Here is a 21,531-nt window from a genome sequence, read left to right as displayed (position 1 = left end):
TTTTCCATGATTTCCTCATTTGAGAGATTCCTTTGGGTAACATTGAAATAACGTTGGGTATTTGCAGTGACAACAATCAATTTCTTGTCAATTAAAAGTGGGCACGTACTGTACTGTGCTCTTGTTATCTTTATAGGACCAGTGAGATTAGGATGAATCACTTATTAAAACAATGGAGATTTTATTTCTGATTATTTATTTATTAGACCAGTAACCAATGAGCCGTGTAGAGATATGAACCCCACCTCATAGGAGCTGCACTAGTTACTACAACTAGAAACAAAACCATATTACTGGTATCATACACAGAGTACTAATTAATTGGCTCAATCATTATTTCTTGTGCCCAGTCTCAGAGATGGATATAATAGAGGGACATAACATGAGCTTCACTCGGTCACTATACACTGGTGGACCTGTTCACTTTCCAATAACCAAAACATATCTATCAATCTACGTTTCTAACATATACAGGCAGTCCCCTACTTAAGAACACCCGACTTACAGACAACCTCTAGTTACAAACGGCCCTCTGGATGTTGGTAATTTACTGTACTTTATTCCAATGCTACGATGATCAACTGTAACAGTTTTAACCCCTTAAGGACGGAGGGTTTTTCGCCTCATTTCTCGCTCTCCAACTTCAAAAATCCATAACTTTTTCATTTTTCCGTGTACAGACCTGTGTGAGGGCTTATTTTGTGCGTAACAAATTTTACTTTCCCGTAATGTTATTTATTTTAACATGCCGTGTACTGCGAAGCTGAAAAAAAATTCCAAATGTGGAAAAATTGAAGAAAAACCGCACGTGCGTCACGTTCTTGTGGGCTCAGTTTTTACGACTTTCACTCTTCGCTCCAAATAACACGCCTACTTTATTCTTTGGTTCGGTGCGATCGCGGTGATACCAAATTTATACAGGTTTTATTGTGTTTTAATACATTTTCAAAAATTAAACGAATGTGTACAAAAAAGAAAAAAAATTTTTTGCCATCTTCTGACGCTAATAACTTTTTCATACTTTGGTGCACGGAGATGTGTGAGGGGTCATTTTTTGCGAAATGAGGTGACGTTTTCATTGCTGCTATTTTGAGGTCTGTGCGACATTTTGATCATTTTTTATTTCATTTTTTATGTTATGTAAAAAGGTGTAAAAGTCGCATTTCGGACATTTGGGCGCCATTTCCCGCCTCGGAGGTCACCGCCGGCCGTAACCGTTTTTATATTTTGATAGATCGGGCATTTTGGGACGCGGCGATACCTAATATGTCTGTGATTTTTACTGTTTGTTATGTTTTATATCCGTTCTAGGGAAAGGGGGGTGATTTGAACTTTTAATATTTTATTAATTTTTTTATTTTTTAAACTTTTTTTTTTCACTATCTTTTAGACCATCTAGGGTACATTAACCCTAGATGGTCAGATCGCTGCTACCATATACTGCAATACTTCTGTATTGCAATATATGGCAATTTTGCAGCACATTCATTACAATGAGCCACTGGCTCATTGTAACGAATATGCAGCTGCCAGATAGCCTCGTGTCAAAAGAAGACACGAGGCTACCATGGCAACCGATCGCCGCCCCCCCGATGACGTTCGGGGGCGTGGCGATCGGAAAAAAGATGGCGGCGCCCGCGCGTTTAGGGCGTTAATAGCCGCGATCGGTGCAAGCACCGACCGCGGTTATTAGCGGTGGGGGTTTTGTGCAAAATGCAAAAACCCCCACCTCTGTATGAAGAGGACTCAGCCCGTGAGCCCTCTTCATACATCCCTTATACCTCTGCGCCGTAGAGCTACGGCGCAGAGCGTTAAGGGGTTAAGGACAGTTCTGATTTACAAGCAAATTCAACTTAAGAACAACTTACAGAACCTATCTTGTACTTTACCCGGGGTAACCCAGGGACTGCCTGTATATCATATCGATCTATCTCATATCTATCTATCTAATATCTATCTATCTCATATCTATCTATCTCATATCTATCTATCTATCTCATATCTATCTATCTATCTCATATCTATCTATTTATCTATCTCCTATCTATCTATCTCATATCTATCTATCTATCTCATATCTATCTATCTATCTATCTATCTATCTATCATCCATCTCATATCTATCTATCTATCTCATATCTATATCATATCTATCTATCACATATCTATCTATCTATCTATCACATATCTATCTATCTATCTATCTATCTATCTATCTATCTATCTATCTTGTATCTATCTATCTTGTATCTATCTATCTATCTATCTATCTATCTATCTATCTATCTATCTTGTATCTATCTATCTATCTTGTATCTATCTATCTATCTATCTATCTATCTATCTATCTATCTATCTATCTATCTATCTCATATCTATTTATTTATTTATCTATCTCATATCAATCTATCTTTCTATTTATCCATATAGGAGCTGAGCTCTGTGATTTATGGACTTAAAATATTAGGGGCAGTATCTCTGTGTAAAAAGCGGAGGAAATCCTAACATGACTCCTAGAAGAGACAGTAAGGGGCACATTTAACAAGTGATGCCTACAATCTGATGTACAAGCTCTATCACAAGCTGTCACTTAGCAACAACATATGATAATTAGAAGGCCCGGGCCTCTCACAGTGCTTGACCGCCTTCTGTATACACACACAGTAAAACAGGGAGGCGTTGGTGGGGTTATATGGATTCTTTATGTTTTTTCTTATTCCTGTTAATTTTTCGTCGCTACTACATAAAAAATTTTGTTATTGTGTCCAGCTATTGGACACCCAGCTATATACTTCTGCATGTAACATCACCCCTGCCTTACTCCAGAACACTCGCGACTGTCTCTCTGCTGTCTCTACCATCATGTCCTCTCTCTTCTTGAAACTTAATCTTTCCAAGACTGAACTTCTTGTATTTCCACCATCTACTAACAGAGTCTATCCTACCTTCTCCATCTGAGTCTTTGGAATCACCATAACAATGAGGCAGCAGGCCCGCTGTCTCAAGGTTTCACTGCAATTGAAACCTCTAAAATGCTATTTGTTGATCTGATTCACTCTCGGTCTTCTACTCACTAAACTCTCTCCTCTCCAATCTATTATTAATGCAGCAGCCAGGCTCGTCTTTCAGACCAAACGCAACACTGGTTGCCTGTCTCCTTCCAAATACAATTTAAAATAATCACCCTCATCCACAAAGCTCTGCATAATGCTGCCCCTCCCTATCTCTCTTCTCTCATCTCAGTTTATCACCCAACCTATGCTCTCCGATCCACCAGTGATGTTAGATTCATCTGTATCTTAACCTCCCACTTATGTCTCCAGGACTTCTCCCAAGCTGCACCAATTCTCTGGAATGCCTTTCCCCGGACTATAAGACTAATACCCACCCTCTAAAGCTTCAAACATGCTCTGAAAACCCATCTCTTTAGGCAGCCTATCACACTCCCTGATTACATATAACTTAAACTCTTTCATTACTAACCCATTATATGTCCTCCTCCTGTCTCTTGGCTGGCAAGCGTCAGGTACCAAAGCTGGCTTCTCTGCAGTTCCATTGAGTTTGGACTTTGTATATAAGATGGCAACTGATGGCTGTTTCAAGCAGCTGCATCTTTATTAAACTATTTTATTCTGTTCCCTTATAAAGAACGGCTGGACCATTATTCAAGCTTTTACACCTCTTGTGTCACCCCCCTCATCTTCATAGACTGTAAGCACTTGTGTCACCCCTCATCCTCATAGACTGTAAGCTCTTGTGTCACCCCCTCATCTTCATAGACTGTAAGCTCTTGTGCCACCCCCTCATCCTCATAGACTGTAAGCTCTTGTGTCACCCCCTCATCCTCATAGACTGTAAGCTCTTGTGTCACCCCCTCATCCTCATAGACTGTAAGCTCTTGTGTCACCTCCTCATCCTCATAGACTGTAAGCTCTTGTGTCACCTCCTCATCCTCATAGACTGTAAGCTCTTGTGTCACCCCCTCATCCTCATAGACTGTAAGCTCTTGTGTCACGCCCTCATCCTCATAGACTGTAAGCTCTTGTGTCACCCCTCATCCTCATAGACTGTAAGCTCTTGTGTCACCCCCTCATCTTCATAGACTGTAAGCTCTTGTGTCACCCCTCGTCCTCATAGACTGTAAGCTCTTGCGTCACCCCCTCATCTTCATAGACTGTAAGCTCTTGTGTCACCCCCTCGTCCTCATAGACTGTAAGCTCTTGTGTCACCCCCTCATCCTCATAGACTGTAAGCTCTTGTGTCACCTCCTCATCCTCATAGACTGTAAGCTCTTGTGTCACCTCCTCATCCTCATAGACTGTAAGCTCTTGTGTCACCTCCTCATCCTCATAGACTGTAAGCTCTTGTGTCACCCCTCATCCTCATAGACTATAAGCTCTTGTGATCAGGACCCTCCCTCCTATTGTTCCATATGACTGTTATTACTCTGTAATGTAGGATTATATTTGTATTTGTCCCCTATGATATATAAAGTGGAACGGAATTTAATGGCGCTATAGAAATACATATTATTATTGTTATTACTAGTCCACTGGAGCCTGATAGAATACCTAAAGGCAAAGTAATCAATAGTCCAGCATGTGTAGTGTTTGATTATGTGACTTAATGGGGCTTATTTACTAAGGGTAAGCGGAACGCACTTTCGTTGGACTTTGGAAATTTTCGTGATTAGCGCCGCTGTATTTAGAAGAGGATTGTGTCATCCGTGATCAGATTTTGATGCAATCGCGCGGACTTTCATGCAACAGAAATTGGGGGGCGGGCGATCAGACGATCCGCCAGATTCGGACTGAGTGCGGGATTTAACTTTAAAATTGTGTCGAAAGCCAAGCACTTGCATGCACCTGGAAGAAGAAGGTGAACTCCAACGGACCTGATCGGGGAAGCAACACATGCAGGATATCAGGCGCACGATCTAAATGAATCGCGGCACAGTGTATTCACATCAGACACTCCGGATCGGGAACACGCCAGGTACTGGTAAGTAAATGTGCCCCATCTTCATTATTATCTTAATTTCCTAAAAGCTTTATCCTTTGCAGTCCCTGTCTTTAAAATGTGTGGTCCTCTCAAAGATGCTGGGTGAAGACCTAGCTGCTGTGACTCCCCCACCCCTCCATAGACAAGCAACAAGCTGCTGTAATAACAGATTAGGAGGAAGGAAAGGTAGAGGAGACAAATTGTGTGCAGAAAGACGTACTTAAAACTTTTTTGAGAATCAACAAAGAAATTCCACTTGAAATGTGTTAAATCCATAAAATTCACATTCAGATCAAAATTGACTCTGAGGAATACAGGCGGTCCCGACACCTGACTTACAAATGACCCCTAGTTACAGACGGACCCCTCTGCCCCCTGGGCCCTCTGGTGAAGCTCTCTGGATGTTACTATAGTCCCAGACTGCAATAATCAGCTGTAAGGTGTCTGTAATCAGTGTCGGACTGGGGTTCCTTGGGCCCACCAGATAAATTAGCCTGGGGGCCCAACCTCTATTAACTTCTAGAAAACAGACTCTAGATTTCTCCAAATTGGGTTGTCTTCTACTGTATCTCTGGGATCCAGTACTGGGTTAGGGCCTGGGCCCACCGGAGGATCCTCTGGTACTCTGGTGGGCCAGTCCAACACTGTCTGTAATGAAGCTTTATTGATAATCCTTGGTCCATTACAGCTAAAAAAATTTAACTCTAATTGTCACTGAGGCAAATAAATTTCGACTTACATACAAATTCAACTTAAGAACCTATCTTGTACGTGACCCAAGGACTGTAATTATTTTCACAGTAGAATTTAACAAAATAAGCATTTTATCAATGTCTGCAGGTTGAAAGTACCATACAGATTTATCAAGCTGTCTGAAAGTCAGAATATTTCTAGTTGGCCATGGCAACCAATCACAGCTTGGCTTTTATTTTAACATTGCTCATGAGTATTTCAAAGGGGAGCTGTGATTGGTTGCCATGGGCAACAAGGAATATTCTGACTTTCAGACAGCTTGATAAATCTGCCCCAATATTGTGTGAGCATCATGATTTCTCTTGCTGGGGGCATTTATAATAAATTCTTTATTTATATAGCGCACACAGATTACACAGCCCTGCACAGAACTTTCCAAATCAGTCCCTGTCCCAATGGGGCTCACAATTTAATCAACCTTTTGAACCTTTTGCTTAAAATTCTTGTTAGTAGAGATCTCTAATGGATATCTAATTCCATGAGACAAGGGCCCCTTTAGATTTTAGGGAACCTGAAAGAAATTGTTCAATTAGCCTACAGCTCCTCCGCAGGGCAGGCGCAGCGTTGTAGGGTCCTATGGAAAAATAAATGAACTGTAAAAAAAAACTGGAAATTTTCAGCTCCAGAAGTTAAAAAATTAAACTGTATATGGAGAAACCTTCCAGGAACTCCAGACACAGAGGCAGTGTATGAAAAGCAAAAAATGAGTTGCTTAAAGGACCTCTACCAACAGGATGAAAGACTATGCAAATTAGCCTGAGGGGCTCCAGGCTCCGGTAATACCTATGGAGACTGGAGCCCCTCAGGCTCATTTGCATACATTCTTTCATCCTGGTGGTAGATGCCCTTTAAAGTGTTTACAAAGTTTAAAAAAATATTCTATAAATTGTACAGTAATCATACTTCCCCACGGCATAAAGTAATACATGACTTATCCCACAGGACAAATATGGAAAATATAAATTGTATGAAAACACTTGGCCGGGTGAAGGCAGTTTTACCTTAAAATCTGACATTGCTCCTTGTTTTAGCTCTGGACAACCTTGGTATTTGACCCCAATAACTGATGCCATCAGATTATCTCAGGGTGCAGAGCTCGGGAGCTGATAAGAGCAAATCCAAGGACTTCAGCAAGGTACGGAGCCAAGGTAATTCCTAGATGCTCCGCTCTAGTTATTCTGCAGAATTAAAGGAAATCTCCCATCAAAATCCATCATGATAAACCAGACTGTGGTAATCTTCTGATTTTTGTATCTTTTAAAATTGTGGTAATGGGCCTGAAGCACTGGGGATGTTACTAGAACCCCTCCGCTCTGCAGATTCACAAGTTGTGACACTGTACTGGAGAACTCCCCCCCCCCCCCCTAGTTCCCCCCCCCCGCCCCCCAGCCACTGTGGGAGAAATTTGACTGAAAGTTGGGGCCTCTCTTACTAGCTAGCTCTGTAACAGGGCCAGTTTCTGACACGGAGCTGTGGCTCCGAGTTCTGGCATAGGTCCAGGTCAACATTTGCAGAGGGTTTGTATGTTCTCTCCGTGCTTGCGTGGGTTTCCTCCGGGTCCTCCGATTTCCTCCAAAACATATTGGTATGTTGATCAGATTGTGAGCCCCATTGGGGACAGGGACTGATATGACAAGCTCTATGAACCTAAGGGGTTCTGGTGGAGAAGGTCTCCCCTCCTCATGCACTTCCTGCCGCTGTTATATTATGCAAGTAGGAGGACTAGAGAGAGAGAGCAGGGGGGAGGGCGACACATGTTCTGCTCATTGTAACAGTTTGTGAATCTGAAGCACCAAAGAGTTTTGGTTGCTTATCCAGAGCCCTTTTGACTCATTAGCATAATTTAATCGAAGTAAATTTTAGAAGGAAGGAGGCCGTGGATAATAAATATAATTAGATTAGCACAGTCACTACGTCCCTGGTTTATCATGATAGATTTTAACCCCTTAATGTTTTTTCATTTCCATTTTTCACTCCCCACCTTCAAAATACTTTTTTATTTTTACACGTAAAGAGTTCCGTGACGGCTGGTTTTCTGTATAACAAACACTTCATAGTGCTGGTATTTAATATTCTATGCCATGTACTGGGAAGCAGATAAAAAAATCCAAATGCGGTGAGAAAACGCATTTGCGCCATTTCCTTGTGGGCTTGGATTTTAAAGATTTCACTGTGCACCCCAAATTACATGTCTACTTTATTCTTTGGGTGGGTGCAATCACGGGGATAACAAATTTGTATAGGTTTTATAATGTTTTTGTACATTTACAAAAATAAAAACCTGTACAAATATTTATTTTTTATTTTTGCCATTGTAATTTTTTGCAACTTTTGATGATGTTTTTAATGCTACCATTTTTCGGCCTGTACGACCCTTCACCCTACCCTGATCACTTTTTAATGAATTTTTTTATATTTTCAAAATTACAAAAAAGTGCCATTTTCGATTTCGGGCGCTTTTTTCTGTTACAGGGTTAAATACATTGAAAAAAAGGTTATTATATTTTGATAGATCGGGCATTTTTGGATGCGGCGATAGCTAATGTGCTTATGATATTTACTGTTTATATTTATTTGACTTCTAGGGAACGGGGGGTGATTTGAATTTTTAGGTTTTTATAATATAATCTTTTTTTTAACTTTTTTTTATTTTTACTATTTTTCAGACTTCCCTAGGGTACTTAAACCCTTGGTTGTCTGATTGATCCTACCATATACTGCCATACTACAGTATATGGGGATTTTCCTGCTCTTTCATTACAATGTGCAAATCGCACATTGTAATGAATAGGTCAAAACGAGAAAACCTTGGGTCTTCGGAAGACCCCGTGAGCCTTCTCCATGCACCCACACTTGACGCAAGCCGTACTATTATGGCGCATGTCGGAAAAGGGCTTAATGGTAGTTTTCCTGTAATTACTTTTTTTGAAGATTCTCTAAGCAAGTACGGTAAATTAACTATGAAGGATCGGAAGGCATCTCTGGATGATGTATATAAGGTTAGGGTCAGATTATTAGTTGTATACTCACTCACAGACAATGGGGCACATCTACTTAGAAATTCAGAAAATGCAGTAAAAGTGCCATTTCCGTGTATAATGCTACGTGCAGCGATTCACTAAGATTGTGCGCCAGAAATCACTAATCTGTCACTTCCTCGCTCAGGTTCACCATCTTTTTTGTGGCGCACCTTTAACACAGAGCGTGCGACACATTTACTAAGGGTCCGAATCGCGTTTTTCCGCGATTACGATTGCGCCGAATGGCCCCGGGATTTTAGCACACGCGATCGGATTGTGGCGCATCGGCGCTGGCTTTCACGCGACAGAAATCAGGGGCGTGGCCATCGGAAAACTCGACGGATTCGGAAAAGATGCAGAATTTAAAAATAAAATTTGTGTTGCAAAAATAGCACTCACATACACGGAGACGTAGGAGGACTCCGATGAACTCTGCAAGTCCGCGACTTCAGCGCAGCAGCGACACCTGGTGGACCTCAGGCACACAACCTTAGTGAATCCCGGCAGAACCCAAATCAGCGTCGGAGAACGCGGCGCTGGATCGCGACTGGACCGGGTAAGTAAATCTGCCCCAATATGTAAGTACAATCCCACTTTCAGTCCAAATTAGTCGGACCACACAAACACGGAGAGAACATGCAAACTCTTTGCACATGTTGACCTGGATGGGACTTAAACCCAGGACCCCGGCGCTGCAAGGCTGCAGTGCTAACCACTGAGCCACCTATACCTGTAGCGCATACTTAGACTACTTAGGCAGGTTGGCGCACATGTTCATTTTCATATTCTCATACGACGTCACCCTATTTTATACAGCATCGACATTTTTATCATGTATACTAAGAAACAGTTAAGCTTTATACAAGTTTTCACCATGTGTACTATACTGTGTATGGGGTGAAAATAGACTGACCTAGTTTTCGGTAATAAACGCTACTTTTGCACATTCCATAGTCACAAATTGATGCTGGGTGTATGTATTCCATAGAAACACAACAATCTATAGGTTCAAGGTGAAAAACTCCACGCACACCTGTTATTGCCGGAATTACCTAGTGCTTGTACCACTGAGTACCAACTTATTTAGCTATGCAGCATCCTGCTCCAATGCTGGTCCTCGGCAGAGCTACGTGTCTGTGATGTGTCAGACTGAGGAGTGGCTTTTCCCAGTCTGCGGGATGTGATTGGAGAGGTAGACGGGTGACGCCGGGTAAGACTGGGTGACGTTATGTGGGGTGACTCTTATCAGCTCCTGGAATTCTGTTATTGCTGATCCGGGAGATAGGAGAATTTCCTTCTAATGAGTCTAAGTACACACAAACACTGGCCGTCTATCTATCCGCTTATACAGCTGCCAGCGTAATGATATCTCTCTGTAATCCAGGGGCTGATAGTAGGACACTTATTTCAGGGAACAAAGGGCGGACAAGTTTAAGGCATTGGAACGTAGTTGAGATTTGCAAGAAATTTTCCTTGTACGTTGAGCAATTTGGAAAAAAAAAATGTGCAGAATCTATAACAGACCCCATCCTAGGCCCCTACACCTTTGTGCCATCTAGATTTTTTGGATGTAGAGGGGCATTTGGAGCCCTGATAAATGTGCCCGTATGTCAGTTCCTCTGTGTGATATCCCAATCTGTTTTTATGGATCAGGTGTTTATGTTAATTTTTAACTGAAATGAATAATAAGATTAGAATTTTTTTGTACCCAGGTGTAAGGAATAGTTTGTAGGTAAAGCTTGTGGAAATTTACTCCAAAGAATTTTTTTTTCTATGTTTTTATGGTCCAAATGTCTATGCCTAATAATTTCTCCTCCCCAAAACCTTAAACTAGTACCAATAAATACTAAAGCTCACCCTACAAAAAGCAAGCCCTCATAGAGCGAAACATAAAAAGCTATGTGTCTCAAAATATGGTAAAAACATATATAATTGTAATTAACATATTTATATATATTTTTTTTAAAAAGAATAAAAATGAAACAAAATACTACGATTAAACACTATGGGGCACAATTATGAAGGGTCGAGCGCTGCACTTTTGTCTGACAGTGAACACTCTTCACGGTTCATACGGCTTGCACAGGTATTTAAGAATTGTCTGTGCTGAGATTGCAAAAAACAAACCCTTGCACAACTCTATCAACAGAAAAATGCTACAGAAAAATAAAAACATATTTTAAGAGTAGATTTAATACATAGTAAACACCAAAAAATTTTTATTCAAAATATATAGTACATTTGTTTTTATTTTCAATTTCCACCCCAAAAATAATGAAAATACAAACTAAAATTAAAAAAATCTGTATATCATTGGTTTGACATTGCTATAACTACTAAACTGCTGAATCAAGGTTTACACTAAAACTTTCTGGAAAAGATTATGTATAACTTTGACATAGAGCTCACTTCTTTCTTTTTTTTTTTTTACTCTGTGCATTTACAATGGAGGTCCTGCGAGACCTTGATAACTTTTTTCTATCTTTCTACATATGGTATGTGCCTATACCACCCTTGCAATGTCATGATCTGATATTTCTGTAAATTTGTTTGTTCTTTAAAAAAAAATTTTTTTAAAAATTATCAAGTGTAGACTAAAATATGTGGTTAAAAAAATCTGCATAATAAAGTTCATACAACAATTTTCTAATGTGCAGCAGGTCAAACCTTTTGTATATTATTTAACATTTTTTACTGCAAATTTGAACCATTTGGGTTTGTTGTAGGATCGTGTTGAAATAAAGAGGAGTGTTTTTTTTTTTTTGCAAAAGCAAATATATTGAAAAAAAAGTCCAATTTAGCTAACACCTGGAGATCCTTGTAGCTGTGGGTCCGATTACTTTTCAGTTCCATGCCATGGGATAAGTTGTCCGGACACCAACGAAACAAACACTGGAGCAAAATTGAAGGAGTTCCGGAACTGGAGTAAAAAAAATCTTCAATGTTTTATAAGATTACATTGAAAAAGTGACTACATGCAGACAAGCTGACGCGTTTTGGGCGAAAAAACGCCCTTAGTCATAGCTATGCATAACTAAGGGAGCTTTTTCGACCCAAACCCTGTATAGTAATGATCTTATTGATTAACCCTATATGGCAGTGGTGTTGAACCTATGGCACGGGTGCCAGAGGTGGCACTCAGAGTCCTTTCTGTGGGCACTCAGGCTATTGTCCCAGGACAGGACCAAATTCACCGAATCTTCTTGCAGACCCAGACTAATTAAGAGATGCTGCAATCAGCGCGATTTTAAAGCGTCACTTCATTGGCAGTTTGGTAACTGCGGGAAAAGTGAGAAGGTGATGATAGAACTGCATTATCTTTGTAGGTCATCCTACTGGACCCACCATTCTTCCTTTACAGAGACCCTGGTGAGAAGCTACAATGATAGTCTGAATGTTCCCTCCTTCTTTCAACCGTATTAGTGACCTCAAGGGGCCGATACGATTGATAGATGTTGAAGAGCAGGTAGCAATAAGCTTAAAATGCAATGTTGGCACTTCACGGTAAATAAGTGGATTTTGGTTGTAGTTTGGGCACTCAGTCTCTAAAAGGTTCACCATCACTGCTATATGGTAATGATCCTATTGACTAACCCTATACAGTACTAATCCTAAAATGTACATGACCATCCACAACTTGTTTCGGCTTTAAAAACTGCATGGAAAACCCTTACCATGTAATTGCACCTTAATACAGATAACATGACAGATTTGTAACCCCAAAAAAACGAATGTAAAGGCAAAAAGAGCCGACTAATGAAACCTCAATACAGGGAAATGTGGCTATTACATGATATAAAACTGTTTTCCTGGCTCCCAGCGCTGGTCTCAAGGTCAGGAGCCTGATAAGTGGGTAGTGATAATTGTAGTCGAGTGTAGATATACAGAGTCATAACCCAGAAGATAAAGTCTAATTGGTTGCAATTTAATATAATCTTCAAGGACACTGTACTGCGGGGCTGGTCCATCCTATTGAGTCACGTATGGCCCTGCGCACATGTAAATGAGTTGTATTGTGAGGTGCCCAGGGCTCTTTATCATGGGATGGATCGCTAGTAAGAGACATAGCCACACGACGCGGCATCTGGTCGATGTAGTCAAGAACGCAGCAAGGTTAAAGAGACAAGATCTGATGAACTAGCCAAAAGTTGTCTTCTATCTGAATCCTTATGTTGGTCTAATTTCTTCCCCACAGAAGAGTCCGCTGAACGTGTACCCCAACATTGTGTGGGGTTGCATGGAACGCGTTACAGGGGGTACCTCTACCTTTCCCTCTTTTGAAAGCTTCAGCATTTCCCTGTTCTCAACATATTGCACTCTACATCACTACACAACTTCCCGTTTCTTACTCCTTCAGTCAGTTCTTATGGTGTCACCCACTGTGCCTCTTTCTCTCACAGTCCGTCTCAATGACAAACAAATGGAGAGGGGAGGGGGAGGGAGCAGGACCAGTCATATCTATGCTGCAGCTCCTCCTATTCATCAGACATGTAAACAAAGATCCACAGAGAGTTTGCACACAGCACTAAAGTAAGTAGCAGGAATGCTGAATCATTTGATTCATTTTAGGAATTATTATTAAGGCAGCAAAGGCACATGGGCAACTTATGTAAAAGAGTGGACAATCCCTTTTAAGGGGAAATCTGCTCCAGCATAAGTATTGTGTAATATTTCATCCCTCATGTTGTGGCCAGCATGGCAGCTCTGTGGTTATCACTGCTGCCCTGCAGTCTGGGGTCCTAAACTGAGGGATATGCAAGGGTTTTTACTATGTGAGAGTATTGGTTTCATGTGAAATTGACCTTCGAAGGCATTTGAGATGAGAACCTAATTGGCAGCTAATGGGGCACATTTACTTACCAGTCCCTGGTGCGTTCCCCGATCCGGAATGTCCGACTGGAATGCACTGTTCCGCGATTCACTAAGATCATGCGCCCGATTTCCTGCATGTGTCGCTTCCCCGCTGAGGTCTGCCGGAGTTCACCATCTTCTTCCCGATGTATGTAAGTGCATGTTTTGCGACACAATTTTAAAGTTAAATTCCAGGCTCAGTCTGAATCCGTCGAATCGTGCAACGGCCAGCCCCCCTATTTTGGTCTCATGAAAGTCGGCGCGATTGCGGCAAAATCCGATTGTGTGCAACACAATCCCAAATCTAAATAGCTTTCCGTGGCACAAATCCCTAAAAATTTCCAAAATCCGACTAATGTTTTTCATCTTCATCATTCACCCCCCCCCCCACATTAAAACAAGGATGTCCACAGTGATATTACAGTAGAGAGTGATATACACATTGTTATTACTGTAGTGTGATAATGCACACAGCAATGTCACAGCACAAGGAAAATCTACTTGTATGTTCTAATAAGAATTATGTAAAGAAGGATATCTGTGAATTACATGGACAGTACTTTGATGTCAATTTTATTGCTTTTTTATCTTACATAACTATTGCATACACTGAAAGGCCAATATGATAAGTGGAATTCTTAGTAACCTTTCCCCTCTAAATACCATGGAGCTGGGTTTCGGATAATGAAGCAATAATGTGTTGATAACTATGACACAAATTTTAGGTGATTTTTTTTCCATTTCTTGTGCACTGATGTGGCTTATCCAGCAAATAGCAATAGACCATAGTGTGAAAAATGTTGTGTTTTTTAGATTGTTCTTAGAGTTCAGCTGCTGTCTAACCTGCCTTATTAGAAATGATATTTTGTCTCCTCTAGACAGTAGTAAATCACACATTTTCGGACTGATGTGAAATATAAGATTTTTTTCTAGGTATTATAGAAATGAAGACATGTGAAGTGACTGTACAGCCTCCACTTGACTCATCTCAGCCAAAACATGACTCTTCTCTGCTCAATGTCATATGACTTTGAAGGAGGTTTTTTTTAATAGGTAAAAGGAGGTTTTGTATAAAAGGGGGAGTTCTAGAGAGGACATTTCATACTCTACCCGAGGGGGCTTGTAAATAATAATTCCTTTCTTTATATAGCGCACACAGATTACTCAGCGCTGCACAGAGCTTGCCAGATGAGTCAGTTTAGTGGGGTAAAATCTGCTGAAAAGTTGCCTTTAGGCTATATTCACACTGCCGTGAGCCCGCCGCACCTTAGTACGGCGGGCACACGGCAGCGCGGGGAGAGGGGGAAGTAATGGCGCATGGCGCCGTAATACGGGGAAAGATAGGACATGTCCTATCTTTCCCCGGGCTACGGAGCGGTACGGTGCCGCACGTGTGCTGCACCGTACCGCTCCCGTACTGGGCCGTGAGCCCATAGAAGTGTATGGGGGACGTATATCGGCCGTATATACGTCCCCCATACTGTAGTGTGAATGTAGCCTTAAGCTGTTGTGTATACATGCAGTACATCAATATTTGTGACTATTGTATGACATGGATTCTGTATATTTTGGCCATTTTCCCCTCTGCAGGTTCTATCTATCAGAGCTGATAGTGGAGACTAGCTGCTATGATGTCTCCCCTATACTAGACACAAGAAGTCGAGATTAAGCATTTTTCTTCATTGACATGATATTACGGTTTCCTGTATTCTCCTGTACTATTATTTTAACTTTTATTTTTTTATTGTAGTACAAGATAAAAGTATAGCTATAGAAACGCACTGTGATCATAACTAGTTATCACCAAGCATTCACTCCAAGTGACTAACAATGAGCTTTGTATGTATATAGTCAGGGCATTTCTTCATTAAAAAGACATTAGCGTGAGGTTTATGGAGCTAATGTAAACTCTGGTCATTACATAATGTTACACTTTCTAGTAGGACTTACTAGCAGGATGCATATACTGGTAGAAAAGAAGTTTTTCCAACTTATTTCAAGGATTTGGAAATAACTTTGCCTGCTACTGTTGGAGTAGCAATTCCCTGTACATACAGGTAAACTAGGGGGAGGAATCAAAAAATCTGGACTTCTACAGTGTAAATCCCTAGTCTTTAAAGGAAACTTACCTCTTTAAAATGGTAGTTAGAACCCTGAAATACCTTGCACCAGCTCAGGGTGAGCTGGTGCCGGAGCGTATCCTCATAATTTTCAAAACCGCTGCATTGCTTATTCATTAGATTTCAACCCCCCCTTCGGCACACCATCATACGTTCTCGGCGCACCATGCGCACGCCTGAATAGGAAGTGCCGGAGAGGCGGTGACGTCACCGAGCTTGCGGGCACACTCACGCCTGTGCAACTTAAAATTTTTATCCTGGCCGACTTCACACGCGAAGTTGCGCAGGCGTGAGTGTGCCCGCGAGCTCGGTGACGTCACCGGCTCTCCGGCACTTCCTATTCAAGCGCACGCACGGTCGCGCGGATGGTGCACCAAGAACGTATGATGGCGCGACGGAGGGGGGGGGGGTTGAAATCTAATGAATAAACAAGTTTTTCAAGCAATACAGCGGTTTCTGAAAATTATGAAGATATGCTCCGGCACCAGCTCACCCTGAGCTGGTGCAAGGTATTTCGGGGTTATAACTACCATTTTAAAGTGGTAGGTTTCCTTTAAGGGGTCTGGCAAGGACTTACCTCCCACTTTTTATTGAAAATCTACTAACTGACCCAACCCTGACCTCTCCATTTCTGTCAGTGGTATCCACATGCTCTCTCCTCTACAATCTATTCTGTCTAGATGCCTCCAGTCTTTGCCAGTCACTCTAGTGGTTGCCGTCTACTTCCGAACATAATTGAACTAATCACCCTCATCCACAAAGCTCTGCACAATGCTGCACCTCCCTACCTCTCCATACTCATCTCAGTCTATCACCCAACAAGTGCCCTTCGATTCTGCCCATGATCTTAGTCTCTTCTTTAATTCAAACCTCCCACTCATGTCTCCAGGACTTCTCCAGAGCTGCACCAATTCTCTGGAATGCCCTTCCCCAGACTATCAGGCTAATACCCAACCCAAAGCTTCAAACGTGCTCTTAAAACCCATTTATTTAGGCAGCCGATCACACTCCCTAACTGCATGAAAGTCCAACTCCCTTTTCACTATCCCATTCTGTGTCCTCCTCCCGTCTATTTTGATGGAAGTGCTGGATACCAAGCTCCAGGCTTCTTTGCAGTCTTTTTCACTTTGGACTTTGTATATAAGATATCGGCCAATGACTGGTTCAGGCATTAATTAAATTATTATCATTACGGTCCCACAGGAGCAGGGACCTCACTCCTCACATGACCATGTTATTACTCTGTAATGTTTTTTTTATTTGCATATGTCCCCCATGTTCTGTACAGCACTGTGGTACGTGATGGCGCTATAGATGTAAAGTTTATCATTAAAAATGCATGCTTTGTTTTAGAACTTTTCTTGATGTACAACTTGATTTATATGGGAATGTACATTTTGGGTATGTATTTGCATACATATGTTATGTTTATTTTTTTATTTGCATATGTCCCCCATGTTCTGGTATGTTTTGGGTATGTATTTGCATACATATGTTATGTTTATGTTCAATTATTTCTTATATTATCCTTTATTGTTTTAGTATTGGGCTAAAGTTCTGTTGGTATCTTTACAGTCAATGTTGGTAAATCTATATTGAGGTCACTGCACTTACTGGTCAATGCCATCCGTACTGATAGCTGATATTGTAAAGAAGGTAAATTATACCAAATACTGCAGGCATTTTTTTGAAACTACACTTATTCCCTATACATAAAATAGGGAACAAGCGGCTGATCATTGGGGATCTGATCAATGACACAGCCAGCAATCACAAGAACTTTGCAGCACCACTCTGCTCATTTAGGGAACTGACTATGTAATAAATTATCAGGGGGTTCAGTATAAAATATATTATGTGATATATATTGCGGGCACAGTGTGTTGTGAGGAGTATATATATTTTTAGGAGCACAGTGTGGGACATAGCTGTTATCCAGGAGACATTATACTGTTTTTGACCGGTATTTTTATATTGTGGAGATGCATCCATAGGGGCAGTTATTGGACTATAATTGTGTGATATGTGTTGTGTACAGATGCATTTCTGCGTAACAAATTTTCTTTCTCAGTGACATTATTTTGAGGGCTGTGCAGGGGACATTACTATGGGGGCTGGGCAGGGGACACAAAGGGGCGCTACAGAAAAGTGAACATTTTAGATTGGGGGCTTCAGAAAATTACACTTTATATGGGTTGGTGTTAGGTCTGGAGAATTTGCTAGACACAAAAAATTTTTTTCCAGGGGCCATGGTTCCAATACCTGGAAAAAAAATTTGGGTGGAGCTGGTCCCCAAATACAAAAAGGTGCACTGCTCTAGTTTACACCCTAGATGCTCTGATTGTTCCTACCATATGCTGCAATATTACTGTATTGCAATATATGGCATTTTTACACAGTATTCATTACAATGAGCCACTGGGGCAGATTTACTTACCCGGCCCATTCCCGATCCAGCGGGGCATTCTGTGTGGTGGATTGGGGTCTTCCGGCGATTCACTAAGGCAGTCCACCAGGTGTCGCTGCTGCGCTGAAGTTCCCTGAGGTCCGCCGGAATGCACCATCCTATACCTGGTGAAGGTAAGTGCGTGTCCCGCGACACTTTTTTTTTTTAAATGCGGCGGTTTTTCCAAATCCGTCGGGTTATTGTTCAGCCACACCCCCTGATTTCCATCGCATGCCTGCCGGCGCCGATGCGCCACAATCCGATCACGTGCACTAAAAACCCAGCGCAATAAAGGGAAAATCGGCGCAAAACTGAAAAACTGATTCATTGTAACAAAACTGCAGAAACCAGACAGCCTTAGGTCTAACCAGGATCCGAGGCTGTCATGGCAACCAATCGCTGCTCTACAATGACATTCCCGGGAAGTGACATTCTGTCAGAACAAAGATGGCGACGTCTACACGCAGCTGTCTATTGGATGCCACTGGGTTAATACCCATGATTGATTCTAACACCGACCGCGGGTATTAGCGGTGGGTGTTTGCTGCAATATGCAGCAAACCCCATCTCTGTATGAAGGGGGCTCAGCCCGTGTGCCCTCTTCATACAACCCCTGCACCTCTGTGCCATATATATATACATTTGCATAATTTTTGCTGCACTTGCTAAAATCCTAGACAGTGGAAAGCTGCAGGGTCCACATCTCATGGAGGACTACATGTCTGCTCAGCATCCTAGACAGTGGAAAGCTGCAGCAAAGAGTGTCCACATCTCATGGAGGACTCTATAGGGCACATTTACTGTCCCGTCGTGATCCCTGCCATGTGTTGTCCGACGAGGATTCGGGTCTGTTGCGATTCACTAAGATCGTGCACCTGATTTCCTGCATCTATCGCTTCCCCCACTCAGGCACGCCGCAGTTTACCTTCAGGGCAAAACTGAAAAAAAAAACGTGAAACCCGATGAAACCAACTAATAGCAGGTGCATAGTATGAAAAGATTATTCATCCAGCATCAGACACTGTGATAAACCTGGTGCCGTATATTGCAATGTCTACCTTATACGTGTATTGCTAAACTGAATTAGAATTTTCCAGCTACACAAGACTGTAACACTTCTGCCAATATACTTGTAATAATTAATAGGAATAACTCAATTATCATCAAGTCATTAGCACAGGAAAGGTCCATGTGACATGAGCAGTTCTTTCAGTTCTGATCAATGTCCTGATCGGGGCTGACAATAAAGTTGTATTAAAACAAACAGATATTAAAACGAGAACTCCGACATTTCTCTTGTATTATAATTTACCCCTTTAAAGTTTCGTTTTGGCCATTAAAATATAAAATTGATGAACAGAAGAGAGATGTAATATTTGGTGTGACCACCAGGTACATTGCCACACAGTTATTGAAGGAACTCGGCGGGGAGGTTGTTCCAAGCTTATTGGAGAACTAACCACAGGTCTTCTGTGGATGTCGGCTTGTTCAAATCCTGCTGTAATCCCAGACAGACTCCATGGTGCTGGTACCAGGGCTCTGTAGCGGCCAAATCATCACTTCCCACATCCTCGTTCATCTTAACACTATGGACAATTCCAAATGACATTGACTGGATGTTTCGGATAATTTCCTGCTGCAGAATACATTTTTAATACCGTATTATTTGGATTATGAGGCGCCCCGGATTATAAGGCGCACCATCAATAAATGCCTGCTAAAACGTCTAGGTTCATATATTAGGCGCACCGGATTATAAGGTGCATCTAATATAAGTATGAATGACCAGCAGGTGGCAGACCTGTGCACAGTTCCAGGAAATGGTTCACATATAAGGCGCACTGGACTATAAGGCGCACCTTTGATTTCTGAGAAAATCAAAGGATTTTTGGTGCGCCTTATAGTCCGAAAAATATGGCACTTTTGTTTTAAGGAATTCTTATTTGTTGTTTTACACAACTGCCTAAAAGTTTTGCACACTGCTGTTTATGAATAGTAAATGTATTAATTAGTAATTTGATAACTGCTTATATAAGCCAATAGAAAGCCTAATTTACTATAAAAATCATTCAATATAAAACAATCACTTTTTTTTACCCAAAGGTAAATAAAAATGGAGCAATCTATAATTTTTGTAATTTTGCGGTAATTTTACATCACTTATTTACTCTTCACCTACCAGATAATAGCTAAGAGCATTTAGCACTTTTAAAGAAAAAAACCTAAATAACAATTAAATTATATTTAAGCCCTGTTTAATTATTTTAATAATTTTTTTTAATTACATAATTAAATGAAACCTCTTCTTAATGGATTTGACATTTATAGAATAAACTAAACAACTTAAAGGAAATCTAACATCAAAATCCATCATGATAAACCAGGGACATTACTCATAGATCCAGGCAGCGTGACTGTGGTAATCTGCTTATATTTGTTATCCATGGCCTCCTTTTTTTCTAAAATCAACTTGTACAATTATGGTAATGAGCATTTTCCCCTTCCCTCTGCCTGATGTAATCTCACTGCATAAAAGGAAGTTTCAGTACACAGAGGGAGAGGGGAAGTGCTCCTGCACAGTGTAACAGGGGGCGAAGTGCTGAATAGTGATGGGAAGTCCGACTCTTATTAGTGCACTGGATCATTAGGCTCCGCTCACTAATAAGATCCGGCTCTTTTGGCTCTTGATCGTCTCCCTATTAAATGTATAAATGAGAGTCTCAGACTAATCAATCACCCCTCTCCACACTACTATAATCTGATTTATATAGGGTCAAAGGGGGCGTGGTTACCCGATTAGGGTTAAGGGAGCCAACTCCCATAATTCACGTGAAAGAGGCAGCTCTTAATACCAGCTAATCGACCCATGCCTAGTGCTGAGGGAGCAGAGGGCGACAGGGTAACAGCCTGTGAAGCTGTAGCACAGAAGGACTCTGGTAAAGCCTCAACTACCCCAATCCCCCCCCTCCCCCGTGAACACCTTATAAACATAATTGCAAAAGTTGATTTAATAAGGAAGGAGGCCATGGATAACAAATATAAGAAGATACACAGTCACGGTGCCTGGATCTATGTGTAAGTGTATAGTAAATAGAAGAATTAAAAATGAAAAGAAATGATAAAAATGTCCTATTTTTTACAAAGTTGAAGAGGTTTTGGGTGGAGTTGGAGAAATATTTATTTCATGTTTATTGCCCCTTTAAGTAATATCCACTCAAGTGCCCTGCATGTCCAGGAAAGCAATCTAATCCATATCAATATCTTATCTGAAGCCTTGACATCCAGGGTTTGTGGCCTAGGATGTTTTATCAGCGCACGCTCTCTGATAACACAGATTATT

The 21,531-nt window shown here is 41.2% G+C and overlaps 1 protein-coding gene across 1 annotated transcript in view; it reads right to left on the bottom strand.

The window, feature by feature from the left end:
- MYL7 (myosin light chain 7) overlaps positions 1 to 21,531 on the bottom strand; it is a 173,878-nt gene that overhangs the window by 117,141 nt on the left and 35,206 nt on the right. The gene's annotated exons all lie outside the window — the stretch shown is intronic.

Source organism: Engystomops pustulosus, chromosome 4 (genome assembly GCF_040894005.1).
Source record: "Engystomops pustulosus chromosome 4, aEngPut4.maternal, whole genome shotgun sequence".
In the NCBI taxonomy this organism is placed as follows: domain Eukaryota; kingdom Metazoa; phylum Chordata; class Amphibia; order Anura; family Leptodactylidae; genus Engystomops; species Engystomops pustulosus.
The sequence above is the reverse complement of the archived record's forward strand: the minus strand, read 5'-3'. Positions and strand labels throughout refer to the sequence as shown.